This window comes from Anguilla anguilla, chromosome 4 (genome assembly GCF_013347855.1).
Source record: "Anguilla anguilla isolate fAngAng1 chromosome 4, fAngAng1.pri, whole genome shotgun sequence".
NCBI lineage: Eukaryota > Metazoa > Chordata > Actinopteri > Anguilliformes > Anguillidae > Anguilla > Anguilla anguilla.
Window position 1 is genome coordinate 37829733 of NC_049204.1, and position 13244 is coordinate 37842976.

At 38.5% G+C, this 13244-nt stretch overlaps 1 protein-coding gene across 2 annotated transcripts in view; it reads left to right on the forward strand.

Annotated features, from left to right (window-relative positions):
• The first annotated feature begins 6475 nt into the window (after positions 1–6475).
• Positions 6476–13244, forward strand: part of LOC118225303 (6-methylsalicylic acid synthase-like) — a 29012-nt gene continuing 22243 nt past the window's right edge. The window contains exon 1 of one of the 2 annotated variants that reach the window (XM_035413481.1): positions 6476–6717. The gene's annotated coding sequence lies outside the window, so the exon portion shown is untranslated. The remainder of the gene's footprint in view (positions 6718–13244) is intronic. The other variant, XM_035413482.1, reaches the window with a different exon arrangement.

A 13244-nucleotide genomic window follows, 5' to 3' on the forward strand; every position in this document is an offset into this window, starting at 1 on the left:
ACATGCACAGGAATGTTGTAATAAAGCACATTGAACAATTATGAATAAGACTTTTAGTCACTGAAATGTGTTCATCAAGGTCTTGGGTATCAAAAGATGACCAAATATTTTAGCAAATCCAATGAGAAATATAAAATACATTGCTAAAAGTTAGCGTTGTGACTACTATTTTTCAACATCAGGTGAGAATGGGAGGGCAAATGGCCTTTCTGTAATGAATATGCATTGGGTAGGACGACCTGCCAGCTAAGTAGGCTATTCACACCTGGCCGCATGCCTCCCCACCACTAAAGCCGCGTTTCCACCGCAGGAACTTTACCCCGGAACTAGGAACCTTTTGAGGAACTCAGTGCGTTTCCACCGTAGGAACTAGGGTCTAAATTTAGTTCCGGGGGCTTTATTTTACCCCCCAAAAAGTTCCTGCTCGGGGGGTAGTACTTTCCGAAAGTACAGGAACCTTTTGGGTGGAGCTTGCATCGCTGAACATTTCTGATTGGTCGAGTACTCGCAGCATTTTTTTGTGTCTATTTTCAGGTGCCATGTTTAAAAATATGCAGGCGCAAACCGATTTGTTTTCATAATAACTTCAAATCAAACAGTAGGCGCAGTAGCCTACTTTTGGTTATAGCCTGCCAACGTCTTGGAATTATAACGTGTGCTCTTCTGTTCTTTTCTTGCTTTAGTATTCGTTTTATAAAATGCTAAGCATTCGTGCTGGGACAGCATATTGCGTACCAAAACATTCAAACGGATTAATTTGGTTGCTGAATATTTTCTTCCGGATTTTCTTTGTTAGCCCGTTGTAACTGACTCAAAACGTTTGATACAGTTATGTGAGGTATGCGGTAGTTCTGCGTAATTCACATTGGTGATACAGTAAAAGCAAACTGGAAATCACCTTCCGCACTTTTTGTCAGGGTAAAATAACAGGTTAATTCTAGTAATCGTACCTTTAGCTTTTTCAGACTGCCGTAATTTTACTCTGCCATTCTTCAATTCCACAAAAAGACCAGGAAGACTATGGACTAATTTATGGTGCATGGTTCGCATCTGGAGGGCACACTTCGCTGCTCGGCTAGCAGTAACTTCGAAGGAAAGCAAACGGTGGCTGTACCACTACTAATTTAAATTTTCACGCAAGTCTGAGTTTTCGTTCTATTCTTGTCATTTTGCAATTAGGCTATATAGAATTGACGATGAGAAAGTAATCAAACAGCAAATTGTTTACAACGTGTGCATGTTTTCTGCTGTTGTTGCCAGTTATATTGGAACTGTGAATGCATTCTGTCGCTTCGGATGTCAAGACATGAAAGCGAATGTTCGCATAAAAACATAATGAATGTGTTTGAGAGGATATATAAAACAGTTACAATCTGACTATTGGCCTGTTATATCCTATTTGTTGCATAACAACGGTCCAAGTTCAACTACCAACGACAGTTTTGCTTGACAACGGTAAAATATGCCCAAACGGCTGCAGAAAAATATTTCAATTCCAGGTGATTAAATCGATAAAAATAAATAAATACAAAAGTAACCATATATAGTCATTGTTGGTAACCCGTTGTATATAAGTGGAATAAACCCCTCCGGGTTGTCCCGGTTATTAGAAAATAATGTAGGCTACTTCGGTGGTAGTATGGGGTTACAGAAGAAATCATATGACAGATGGACCGACGACAACGTCGCTTTTTCATACGCCAGTGGGCTAATTTGCCTAATCTTCACGGGACTTTAGACCGCGGTGGAAACGCAGACAACCATGGGCTGAAGGAACCTTTTAGTTCCTGGTAAAGTAGTTCCTCAGACTCAGTGAGCCATTTAGAAGACAGAAACAAAGACATCTTTTGATTTTCAGAACCTTTATTGAAGCAAACTATACGCATGGAAGATGAGATGAGACTGGTGTACTCTTGCAACGCTTGCGTGGCCTCTTAGCTAGTGGTGAACTAGGCCGTGTTTCCTGATCAGCATCTCTGTAAATATGATAAAAACAAAATTGTTAGGAAATGTGACATCAAATCAAACTTTATTTATATAGCACATTTCCTTCAACAGGTGAAAATTAAATGTGCTTTACAAAAAAGGGGCAAACCACTAACTAATGAAAACAAAACTTAGGAAATGTGACATGGTTACATCATATACAAACAAAGAACCAAACAAACACAACCAGACACAGAGAGGTAGCCTATAATTTTGAGAAGCAATGGTTCGAATCGTTCATAGTGTGGGAATTTACAAGCGCGCATATTAGTGAATATTCCTACAAACACACAGAGAATGTAATACAGCACACATTTACAAATAATGCAAGCTATCAACAAAACAACATTAGCTAAACTAAATAAACATTGATATTCCAGCTCAACTACACGCAACTCATCAATAACAATGCCTCAATCTGAAGTAGGCTAGGTCTGTTTAGCTAAGTGGTTATTATATTGCTATTTCCCGAATTTACTTACAGTATGCTAATATCGATTGTGCGAGGACATCAGTTTTAGAATCTTAGCCACGCCACGGGCTATTTATTACCAATATGATCGAAAAACATACAGTCTACCTGATACTTCTAACACAACCAGACGCAGAGAGCCTAGCCTATAATTTTGAGATGCAATAGTTCAAATCGTTCGAATTTACAAACGCGCATATTGCTGGATATTCCTACAAACACACAGATACGTTGCAATACAGTACACATATTTACCAATATGATCATAAGAAATATACTTAGGCATGAAGTTGATCCTCAGCTGGATCAGTTCGCTGTTCGAAATGACACCGCTCTTCATCAGTGTCGGCTTCCGGACGGACCATTTTCCAAAATTAAACGAAATGTTCACCTCAAAAGAAGTGAATTAGGTGACACTTTGACATTCTATCCCGCTTTCGCAGACTTGGCATTTCTCACATGGATCTCGCATCGCCCCTCCTTTAGTCTCCTTCTATGGAGAGTAATTATAATGTTGTTAACATGTGAATGCGATTTGGGCGGACTTCCTGCTGAGCGAAATTCACCTAGTAATGAGTAAAGTTTAACGAAGCATACATGATCTAATTAATCAAATTTAGAACATTTGAAACAATTCATATTATTTGCCAATGGGCGCATTGGAAAGTCGCGATTCTAAGGTTTCTGTCAATGTTGTTGTTGTGTCTGTATGATAAAGCACGTGAAGTTAATCATCCAAATAGAAACGAAAGTAAATTTCATCTTGTCGAGCTCCCCCGGCGGAGCTCTCGACCCCAGAGGTTTAAATGAAGCAAGACATTTGTACAATTTACAATACTAACGCAGATTACTTTAGTTTAATTTTAGAAGAAATAAAGTGCCACAAATGCAATTGTCTAGACAAAAAATCTAAAATTAATTTGTACTTTTTTAGTTTGTAATTAAATACTGAGAGATTGCATATATACAGCAGGTTAAACTATGACATGTACATGTGCTGGATCAAGAACTTCTTGACCACAAGTTCATAAAATCTAAGGGTGGATATGTAGAACTACTATAGATGTATGAAGCAAAAACTAAGCAGTGTACCCAGCATCTCCAAATCTATCCAAAATGTCTAAATTATGCATTGCTGTGAATCACAACATATTCACGTATTTCACGTTGTTCTGGCCCTAACTTCACTTCCGGCAGACTTCCACAGACAATCAATAACAACAGAGTCCCTCTAGACTATGTTTGATAACAAGCAAAATAAATAACAAGTACATTATGTTAGCTAGCTAGTTAAAACTATGTCTAGCCAGTAGTATTTGGGGTTACCAGTCGAAGAAAAGAACCGTTACTTGGCCAAATTCAAATGTGATAACATTACACTACCAGAAAAATGTGACAGAAACAGATAGTGTTGACAGTATTGCACCTTGCTGAGCATCATACATTCCTTGCATAATCCATAACTATTCTGGTTACATCCACATTCCTAGTAAAAAATGCACTCTTTCTATGACATTGCTTAAAAACGATGATTACGTGAGACTCAAACTGGGGCTAGTGCTGGGCAGCATGTGTAGCCAATGCAATTACTGTAGGTATTTATTTGTATAGCATGCATTGATGGAAAAACATAGTAGCTCTTAATAGTTTGGGTCATCTTGCTAGGTTACCACAACAAAAAATATTCAGGCAATGTAACGTTGTCAAGTCATTGGAAACACGTAAGTTCAAAACGTAGCTATAGCGTATCAACTACTAGCATTGATCTAACGTTACTGTCTATAATTTATACAATGTTAGCTACGTTTAGCTAGCTAGCTACAATCAATTTAGTTAGCTAATTGTTCATAACTATTGAAGGCTTGTTACTGGTCAGCTAGCTATTAGCTATTGCTTATCATAAGTTTGTTACCTGAAAAAAGTCAATGCTAGAGTGAGAGCACCTATTGGACCACCTTTGTTTGACAGACAGGAAAACGTAAACTTATTTGCAACTATATATGAAATAGGCGAAATATGGGTAACAACCTGTACCTAGTTATGTAGGAAAAAATGTCCTTGTTATCCTCCCGTGGTTATTTTTTCAACACTTTCGTGATTTTTTTCTGTGCCGGCAAATAAGTCAGAGGTGGTCCAGCGCTAGCTTTTGGTTGCTAAGGGGACGTGTATTGACCACCCTATATAAATGAATGGAACTTGACGTAAAGTTGTTAGCATGCTGTATAAGTGTCCTTAATGTCTTGCGTATTTGAGGTTAATGGGGTGGTCGTTATCAGCACGTCTAGGAATCCGTACATATTCACAGTTGTAACCCAAGTCGCAGGATGCAAAATAGCCGTTAAGAAAGCAGTTTGAAATTATGAAGCAACCTCTGCGCCATTAGCTTTAATGGGTCGCGATGAGATAATTACGAGCATGTTGCTTGTCTTAAATTTGATACAGTAAATAAGGCTGTATTAGTATTACTAAATGTGTATGTATGAAGTTGAGTTTTTATTTATTTATACAGTTTATTATGCATATTTTTACAGGACTTACATTTTAATAGGTAACGATGTCCAGTTATTTCTCAAAAATATGAAGTAACAACGGGCAATCACCAGCTATAATAATCGCAGGGATTCAAACAATTCGTTTCACAATTCCCTAGTGGGGTTACAAAGTTAAATTATATATTTTTACAAATTTTTGAAATGGCATTTGTTCCACGTTGCACCCCACAGCACAACAACCTGAGCCCAACATCAGTCTGCTCATCAGTTTAACTTTCACTCCATTTGAAATCAGTGCCATATTAGCCAGTAAAGACAAACCCAAATAATAAACAAACACGGAGCGGAAGTTAACTTTGGGCCAAGCGCATAACCTTTACAGTGTGTAATGTAGGCTAATGCTTTGGCCTTCTTAAATCATAAAGTGAAAACATCATATGGATATTGGTATATTAACCGCGCTATTGCAGCTCGGTTAAAAACATCAGATTTCTAGGAAACTGACTTATTTACCCGAAACGCTGAATTCTTACTTCCTTGAGGCTATACATGTCACAGTGACTTACGTATAACAATGGAGAAGTGCAGAGACAGTCCTTCTAAATGAAAAAGTCATTACATTATGAAAAGTTATTACATTATCCGGTATCGTTTCATTATCCGGTGTTACAGAGCGCATAGCCCCTCCCGCGCGTGTTCCTGTTCTTCACAGAAACTGTCTCTGCACTTCTCCATTGTTATACCGTGGGCTCCAGAATTATTGGCACCCTTGATAAATATCCACAAAAAATGCTAAAAACAATTGATAAACTAAAAAATAAAACAGTTATTGACATAAGCTTTATTTTCCAACATGTGTAAACTAGTGTGCTTGATTAATGATTCATTGGAATCCACAAAGTCTTAAATTTTTTAAATATAAAAATATTTCCCTAAAAAACAGGTTCCACATTTATTGGCACCCCTGGTTTAATATTTTGTGAGAACACCCCTGGCAAAGATGACAGCCATGCATCTTTTCCTCTAATTTGTGATATGGTTAGAGAGCACATTTGGAGGGATTTTTGACTATTGCTCCATGTAGAACTTTCAGAATCATTGATATCTTTGGGTTTGTGCTTATGGATTATGTATTTCCTGGTACTTTGTTGAATTCATTGTCCCATTGATCTAAAATAGTGCCCCGGGACCACTGCCAGCAAAACATCTGCAAAATATCAATGACCCACCTCCATATTTGACAGTAGGTATGAGTTGCTTCTCCTGTATGCATTCCTCTTTTGCCACCAAGCATGTACATGGTGTGTATGGCCAAAATGTTCAATTTTGTTTGGCAAAATGTTTGGCAAGCTCCAGATTCTTGGTTTTGTTTATTGTGCGCAGCATGAGAGTAAATGTACTGAAATAAAATTATATAGTTTTCTCATATGTTTGAACATAACATATAGATTATTATCTGTGTAATTTATAATATGCAGCTTTTTTTCTACATTTTTATTAAGGGTGCTAATAATTCTGGAGCCCACTGTAAGTCACTGTGACATATATAGCCTTGAGGAAGTGAGAATTCAGCGTTTCCTAGGAATCCAATGTTTTTAACGGAACTGCAAAAGCACTGGGGAAATTCCAGAACAGGCAATTTCACCTACTTTGAAGTGTAGCCTATAAAATGCTCTAACTGTTTCGAGAACATTCATTCAGAGATGTTGTTGCTCTGTGAATTCTCCTGTTCGGCCAAATAAAGGTATCTGAAACTGAATATTTTGGGTAAGTCTGTTAGACTCTTCTCACCGACCGGGGGAAATTAGGTAATTTCCACCACAGTTGTTAGTCAGGAAAGAAATACCTGTTTAAGAAAGAACTGCTGGTACCTATCAAAAGAGAAAGGCACTTTCCTGTTGTTGCACAAGGTCATGGGTGCTTGATAACAAGAAATTGAATGTTAACCAGCAATCTTGCAAGGCTTCACAATGTCCTCTCGACTCTGTAACATTTGGCTCCTCAAATCTGGACAGTAATTACTGCTAGTCATTATATCAATGGAATCCATCAGTTTTATTTCTATATTGGCATGCATCATAAGGGAGGGTAAACAGCACCCAAGGAATTTTATTGTTTTTATGGTTTTATCAGATGTAATCATAAAAACAAAATTGATACAATATATTTTAGCAAAATGTGATGTGGCTTGTTTAGTTCCTATAAAAAAGCAGGAGTTCACAGGCAGTAGTGGGGGTGTGTTTGCGGCCTGACAGTCAATCTTGATCTTTTTATTTATCTCTTATCATCTCCTGAACTTTTTCTTAAAGAGTTTGGACAATATTGTGATTGGCATATTGATTTGGTAAAATCTTCCCTTAGTTGGTATAGAGTTCTTTACAAGTTATCCTTACACTCATGCTAAACCTGATTTTCAGACACATGTATTATTTAAGGTGTGTTCTAGTGCAGTTTTTGACAAATGATTATTTTAGTTTTATAAAGTTTAGTGCCAGGTCATTCAGTGCTCTCATAACAAAGCAAGGTTTTACTGTTGACCTTGTTCTGTGTGAGACAGCAGACACAGGTGATCTACACAGAGATTACATTTGACTTCTGTGCTATGGGGTCAGAAACTGCAGACTTACATTTCCATTGGTTGAAATTTATGTTATGTTGCGGGATTACTTTGTATTTTCTAAATAATTTATCCAGGTTTATTTTCTTTTATTTCCCTTCCTTATGTCTAGTACTTCCTTTTTTGTTCTTCTTATTGGCTAGTACTAACTGATTTCTTGTTTTCTATTAGTTCCACCTATTGTTAAATATCCAGTTTGTTCTCCTCTGCATTCAAACCAGTGTTTCAGCCTATTCTGTATCCTGTTCAATCTGCAAAGGTGACTTTCTGTCTCTGTTGGTCTTTAAGTCTTTTTTGGTATCCTGTCCTGGTTTGTCTGTTTTTGAGTCGGATCTTTGGTTCAAAAATTAATAGTAATGCTTCCCGACTTATCTCGCTTGCGGACTTCAAAACTACACAGAAATAGATAGAGAAAAATGATGCCGAATTTCCCCTAATAAACAACACCTTAACAACAATTAAGATTGAACAGGTAACTTCGTAGCTCACTGACCCTGAAATGGTAAGAGGAATCTGATGCAATAACCAAATGTGACTAGCTTTCTAAATGTAAATACTGACCTAATCTTTGAATAATAATACAGGTTTTGCAACCTTTCTTAATCCTCCAGATGATCGTGTGCCTGTGTTCCTGCATTATTTTTAAACACTGAAAGATTATATTCAAAGTATGACTTATAAAAACTTTGAGAAGCACCTTAAAATGAAAGGGGACCAGATGGATATGAATTAGGGTTTTATCCAAAGCTGAATACCCTATTTGGAAATGCACAGGTAATTTCTTGTATAATAATAATAATAATAATTATTATTATTATTATTATTATGATTATTGTTATTATAACTAAATATATTGAATCTGTTTGGATTGGGTATTGCAAAAATAAGGCCTTGTGTCATAGATGCACAGCAGCATTGATTTTGGGTTAATTTTACCTTGTTTGGAGCTAAACATAATTGAGGCTACAAATACGAAGCTGCAGCAGTCATTTACAGTAAAGTGAAATGAAAGTACACCCTCTTTCATTTTTTTGACTTCACATATTAGGACATAGAGCATTCTCATTTAGTTCTCACCAAGTCCTAATAGTAGATAAATCTAATCTCATTTAGCATTTAATTTAAAAATTAAAATGAAAATTAAAACATTTAAATATAATCTCAAGTGTCCATCCCCTACAGAAAGTGGAAAGAGATGTTTTCTACAGTATTGGATACTGTACATTTTGGTTGTGTTAAACATATATCCAGTCAGGTCGATGTTTAGAACCCGTCTTTAATGCATGCTAATAAAACAATGCTGCAGTGCATAACCGAACGTCTGTATTCCCGTGCCTCTTCATCGGTCACTTCCTGTTTTGGAACCTGAGTGCCACCTAGTGGCTAACGCTCATAACAGGTTGTAATCCCACAGTTTCAGATTATAGCAGCTGCCTGAAAAGTATATTAAGATTTTGCCATTGGGCAAAAAATTAACTCGTGTAATGGTAAATGGACTGCATTTATATAGCGCTTTTATCCAAAGCGCTTTACAATTGATGCCTCTCATTCGCCAGAGCAGTTAGGGGTTAGGTGTCTTGCTCAAGGACACTTCGACATGCCCAGGGCGGGGTTTGAACCAGCAACCCTCCGACTGCTAGACAATCGGTCTTACCTCTTGAGCTATGTCACCCCAATGTGTCAGTTCACATGTGTATTGGAGCTTGGTATTTGTTTGGAAAAATAAACAAGTATTTTCAAAGCAAAGTCAACCTTTGTTAGTCATAAAATGCAGGTGTATACATCAGAGACTGTAAAAAATATGGACAAAGCTACTGTGACGTCACCCATTGACTCTCCGTGGGTCTCTAAAACACGTTTTGAAGCTCAATGGCGGGCGCGGCCATTTTCTCGATTTGGAGCCAAAACCATAGAGTTAAGCGGTCTTGTGATTTTTACAATTTGATTGACAGTCCGGTGCGGAAAAGCCCCTCAACCTGAACGAGGCTAGCTGACTGTCTGCCGTTATGTTTTAAAATATATTATCAGATGTTTACAGAGTTTAATTTCCATCCGTGACTGTACTGTGTCATGTAATCACGTTATATGTATGACATTAAAAATACAATTAGGCTATGTTCAGTTATCTTCAATTTATGTTTCTCAGCAAAACGAATATGCTTAGCTAGCATATCAGTTTGCCAGTGAGCTAGGTAGGCTATCCGTGGTTAGCTCACGCGTTAGCAATATGAACCACAGGGGAAGAACATTGACTACACTGATGGTCAATCAATCGGAGATGTGTAGGCTACTGGTGATTTGACTAGGCAAATTTTCGTATAACTGTCTGGTAGATCTGCTGTTAAGCGAGCAAGTTATCGTCGTAGGTTTTCGCCAGTCAGTTAATGAGCATGCTACTACTAGCTACTCCATCGCCGTTTGTGGTGTTCACTTGCTGGGTGACGCTAGCTGACCGATCGTTCGCAAATCACTTTCTACCGAATAAAAATTAACTCAGCGGTGATTAACAAATCTACCAAGTATTTTAATAACTGATCTGCAGGCGTGTAAATATGACAACGCACTTTGTACGGCAAGTTTTCCACCTGGTGCATGAAGACAAAAATAATGTAGCCTACGTTGAATTTCTAATTATTATTAGGCTATTATTTTTTTTCTTGTAAATCATCAAAACCAATGGAGAAAAGCCAATATACGCAAGGAGCCCCCAGAACCGATTCTGAGAACCACTGTCTTAAATGCCTAGCTTGTCGGTCTCTTAAATGCTAAAAACATGTTCCTTTCTAAATGCCAAGATGGTTAATTTCGTTAAATTCTGTGTGTGATTTCATCGTGTGTTGTATATTCAGCAAATGAACCTTGAAACTCTTAATTCGCTTCGTGAAACTGAAAAAGTGTTTATCCCAAAATCGGGATTATAGTAGCTTTGTCACATGCGTGAAGCATGGCCCAGGTAGACATTTACGCAATGTACACGATTGACAAGCCGCCAAACACGTTTGACAGATTGAATGTTTGCCGGTTAAGGTTAGCTAGCTAGTCAAATGGCTTGGTAGCCGAAGTTGCGAACTGTTTTAGCACAGGCTACTACTGGACTACCAAATATAGCAAGCTGATTACGCTTTCTGCCAAGTAATTATTTGGTTAAGTAGGCTAAAGGAAATAGTAAAAATGACTCGGCTACCGAAAAACTTAAGAGGAGGATTATTTTATGGTCGTCTAGTGCAGCTGTAAATAGCACACGCCATAATGAAATCACCACGAAATGGGATGCCTGCATTTTCAGACTTAGCACAGGCGGACCGTAGCCGGAGCCGCAATGGCAAGGCCAAGAAGCGCCACCGCCCACCCCAGTGACCATAGACTGTAGCCCCTACTGTAGCATAGTCCTCCGCAGTAATCCGGAAGTGACGCAAGCTGTACCTCATTGGTCCAGAACAAATATTGGCACTGTGCCCAAATGACGCAATAAATCATGAAATCGACCCATGGACAGTCATAAGACCAATAAAATACACATATTATAACTATTTGTTCTTCTAAGAAAAAATTATTGACTTTGTATTTTGATCGCATTTGTACCGTAGACTTACATGGAAACCGGATATGAAAACACCTATACTGGAGCCATCCGTAGTGGCGCTAGTGAGCAACCAGGAACTACAACACCAGGAAATGAGCTTCAAAAACGAAGTCTGGTTTTGGCCGCTTGGTATACATGCTTCCAAAGAACAATATCTTCTGCAATCTTATCTACCAAAGGGCCATCAGTAGACGGCTGAAAGCCAAATCTCAATGTCAGTGTTCAGTCACTCAACGGCAATAGCTGCATGTTTCTACAGCTCTACTCCGTAAGTTTGGTGCTAACATTCTGTTTTTTCAGGGCCGTCTGGGTAGTGTAGAGGTATAAGCACTCACCTACCACTACAGAGACCAATTGGCAGTGATCGCGGGTGGGAAGCCGGTGAGGGTATGAGTCCTGATCGTTGCATTAGCGAATCCTACTGGTTGGTCGGGGTGCCTGTTCAGCAGGGAGGGGATCTGGGGGAGATAGCGTGAACCTCCGTGCACGTTACACTCTCCCAGTGAAACTGCTCGCTGTCAGGTGAAAAGAAGCGGCTGGCGACTCCACATGTATCGGAGGAGGCATGCGGTAGTCTACACCCTCCCCAGACCGACAGAGGATAGCGCATCGAACAGGAATGTGATACACACAGAGAATTGGTAAAATTGAAAAATTAAAAAAAAAAAACATTCTGTTTTTTCTCCATTTTCACATTTCTCAATTTCAGGCTGCAAAAAATATCCCAAGTAAAAATACATTAACCAACAGCGCTAAAAACAGAGGAAATTGTGGAAATGGCAAAACATGGGGAATGTCATGGAATCTGTGGCACCTGCGACTTCTGTGACAAACACCCAGCTTTACCAGTATATCCTAGTCACATCATGAAATCCCCATCTCTATTATTTGAAATTATTTTTCTCATCATATTACTACATATTATTGTGGGGTTATTTTGCCTGTTTTGTAATATTGGGGGTTGTAACCCCCTTTCACCCTGTATATTAAGCCCTGGGGTTGCAGTGTTTTTTACTGTAAAGCTGGTGCAAACAGATGGTTGTTCTGGCTAAGAGCACCTGTTAAAATGCTCAAACTTAATGTACAGTTATACAGTTATCAATAGAGGGCTATATGTGTTCCCTGTGATTTTCACAGCAGACTACTGTAGTTTAATGCTCAGATTTTGTCATGGCAAAATGTGACAAAGTATTGAATAATCCACATAGATTATGTCCTGTTCGCATGTCCAGGAATCTGCACCTTCCATACACCTTCCATAGAGAGGTCAGCAGGAGTGTGGGCTAGCTTACTAGGAGCATTTCAAAGTTGTGAAATAATGTGAGGTGGGAATAATATCTAATAATTTTAAAGACAACAATGGGCAGGGTCCTCAAATTAGCATCTATAATCCTCAGATTTTCAGTTACATTTCATATATTTAACATTAAAGGTACAATGTTCAAAACCGTGATAATTTTAATATAGGCCTATGCTAAGGAATAGGCCTACCTGATGATTACACAGCTTGTCAATTATTGACATATACTCAAGACATTCCTGGCTTGCCATCAAGCATGTCTATCTTTCCCGCTAGCTTCCAATATAAGATTCCTGTCCAGGTACTGAAGGAGTCGGAAGATGAACACACACGATTTCTTTCGATGCTTCTTGGTCCCCCGAATAAACACAATGTGCTCTATCGACCTCGATAACTTTCACCGTCGAAAACAGCTTACGTATTGTTTGTGTCTGGGTAGAAAAGTCAGCTTTGAGTCATTGAGTGCCTATTTTTAACAAGGGTCGGACGTCAGTCCTTGTCTGGAGTTTTAACGCAGGCTTCCTTTTTTTGCTTGTAATAATCCAGCTCCCCTTAAAGTTGCTCTGGCCCTTTATTTTAGTTTTTCTCCAGTTACAGCAAAATCTCAATGGAAATTAATTATAAGATAGCTAACAGACTCTGTGTGCACTAGTAACTATCCTTCTCCTCAAAGGGTAATGCACACATGAAAGGATGTTGGCTATAGAACTGTAGTGCTATAGTCTACCTGATAGCCCATCCCAGTTATGGGGGGAATTGGGGGGGGGGGGGGTCTGACCCCCCTAATTAAGACT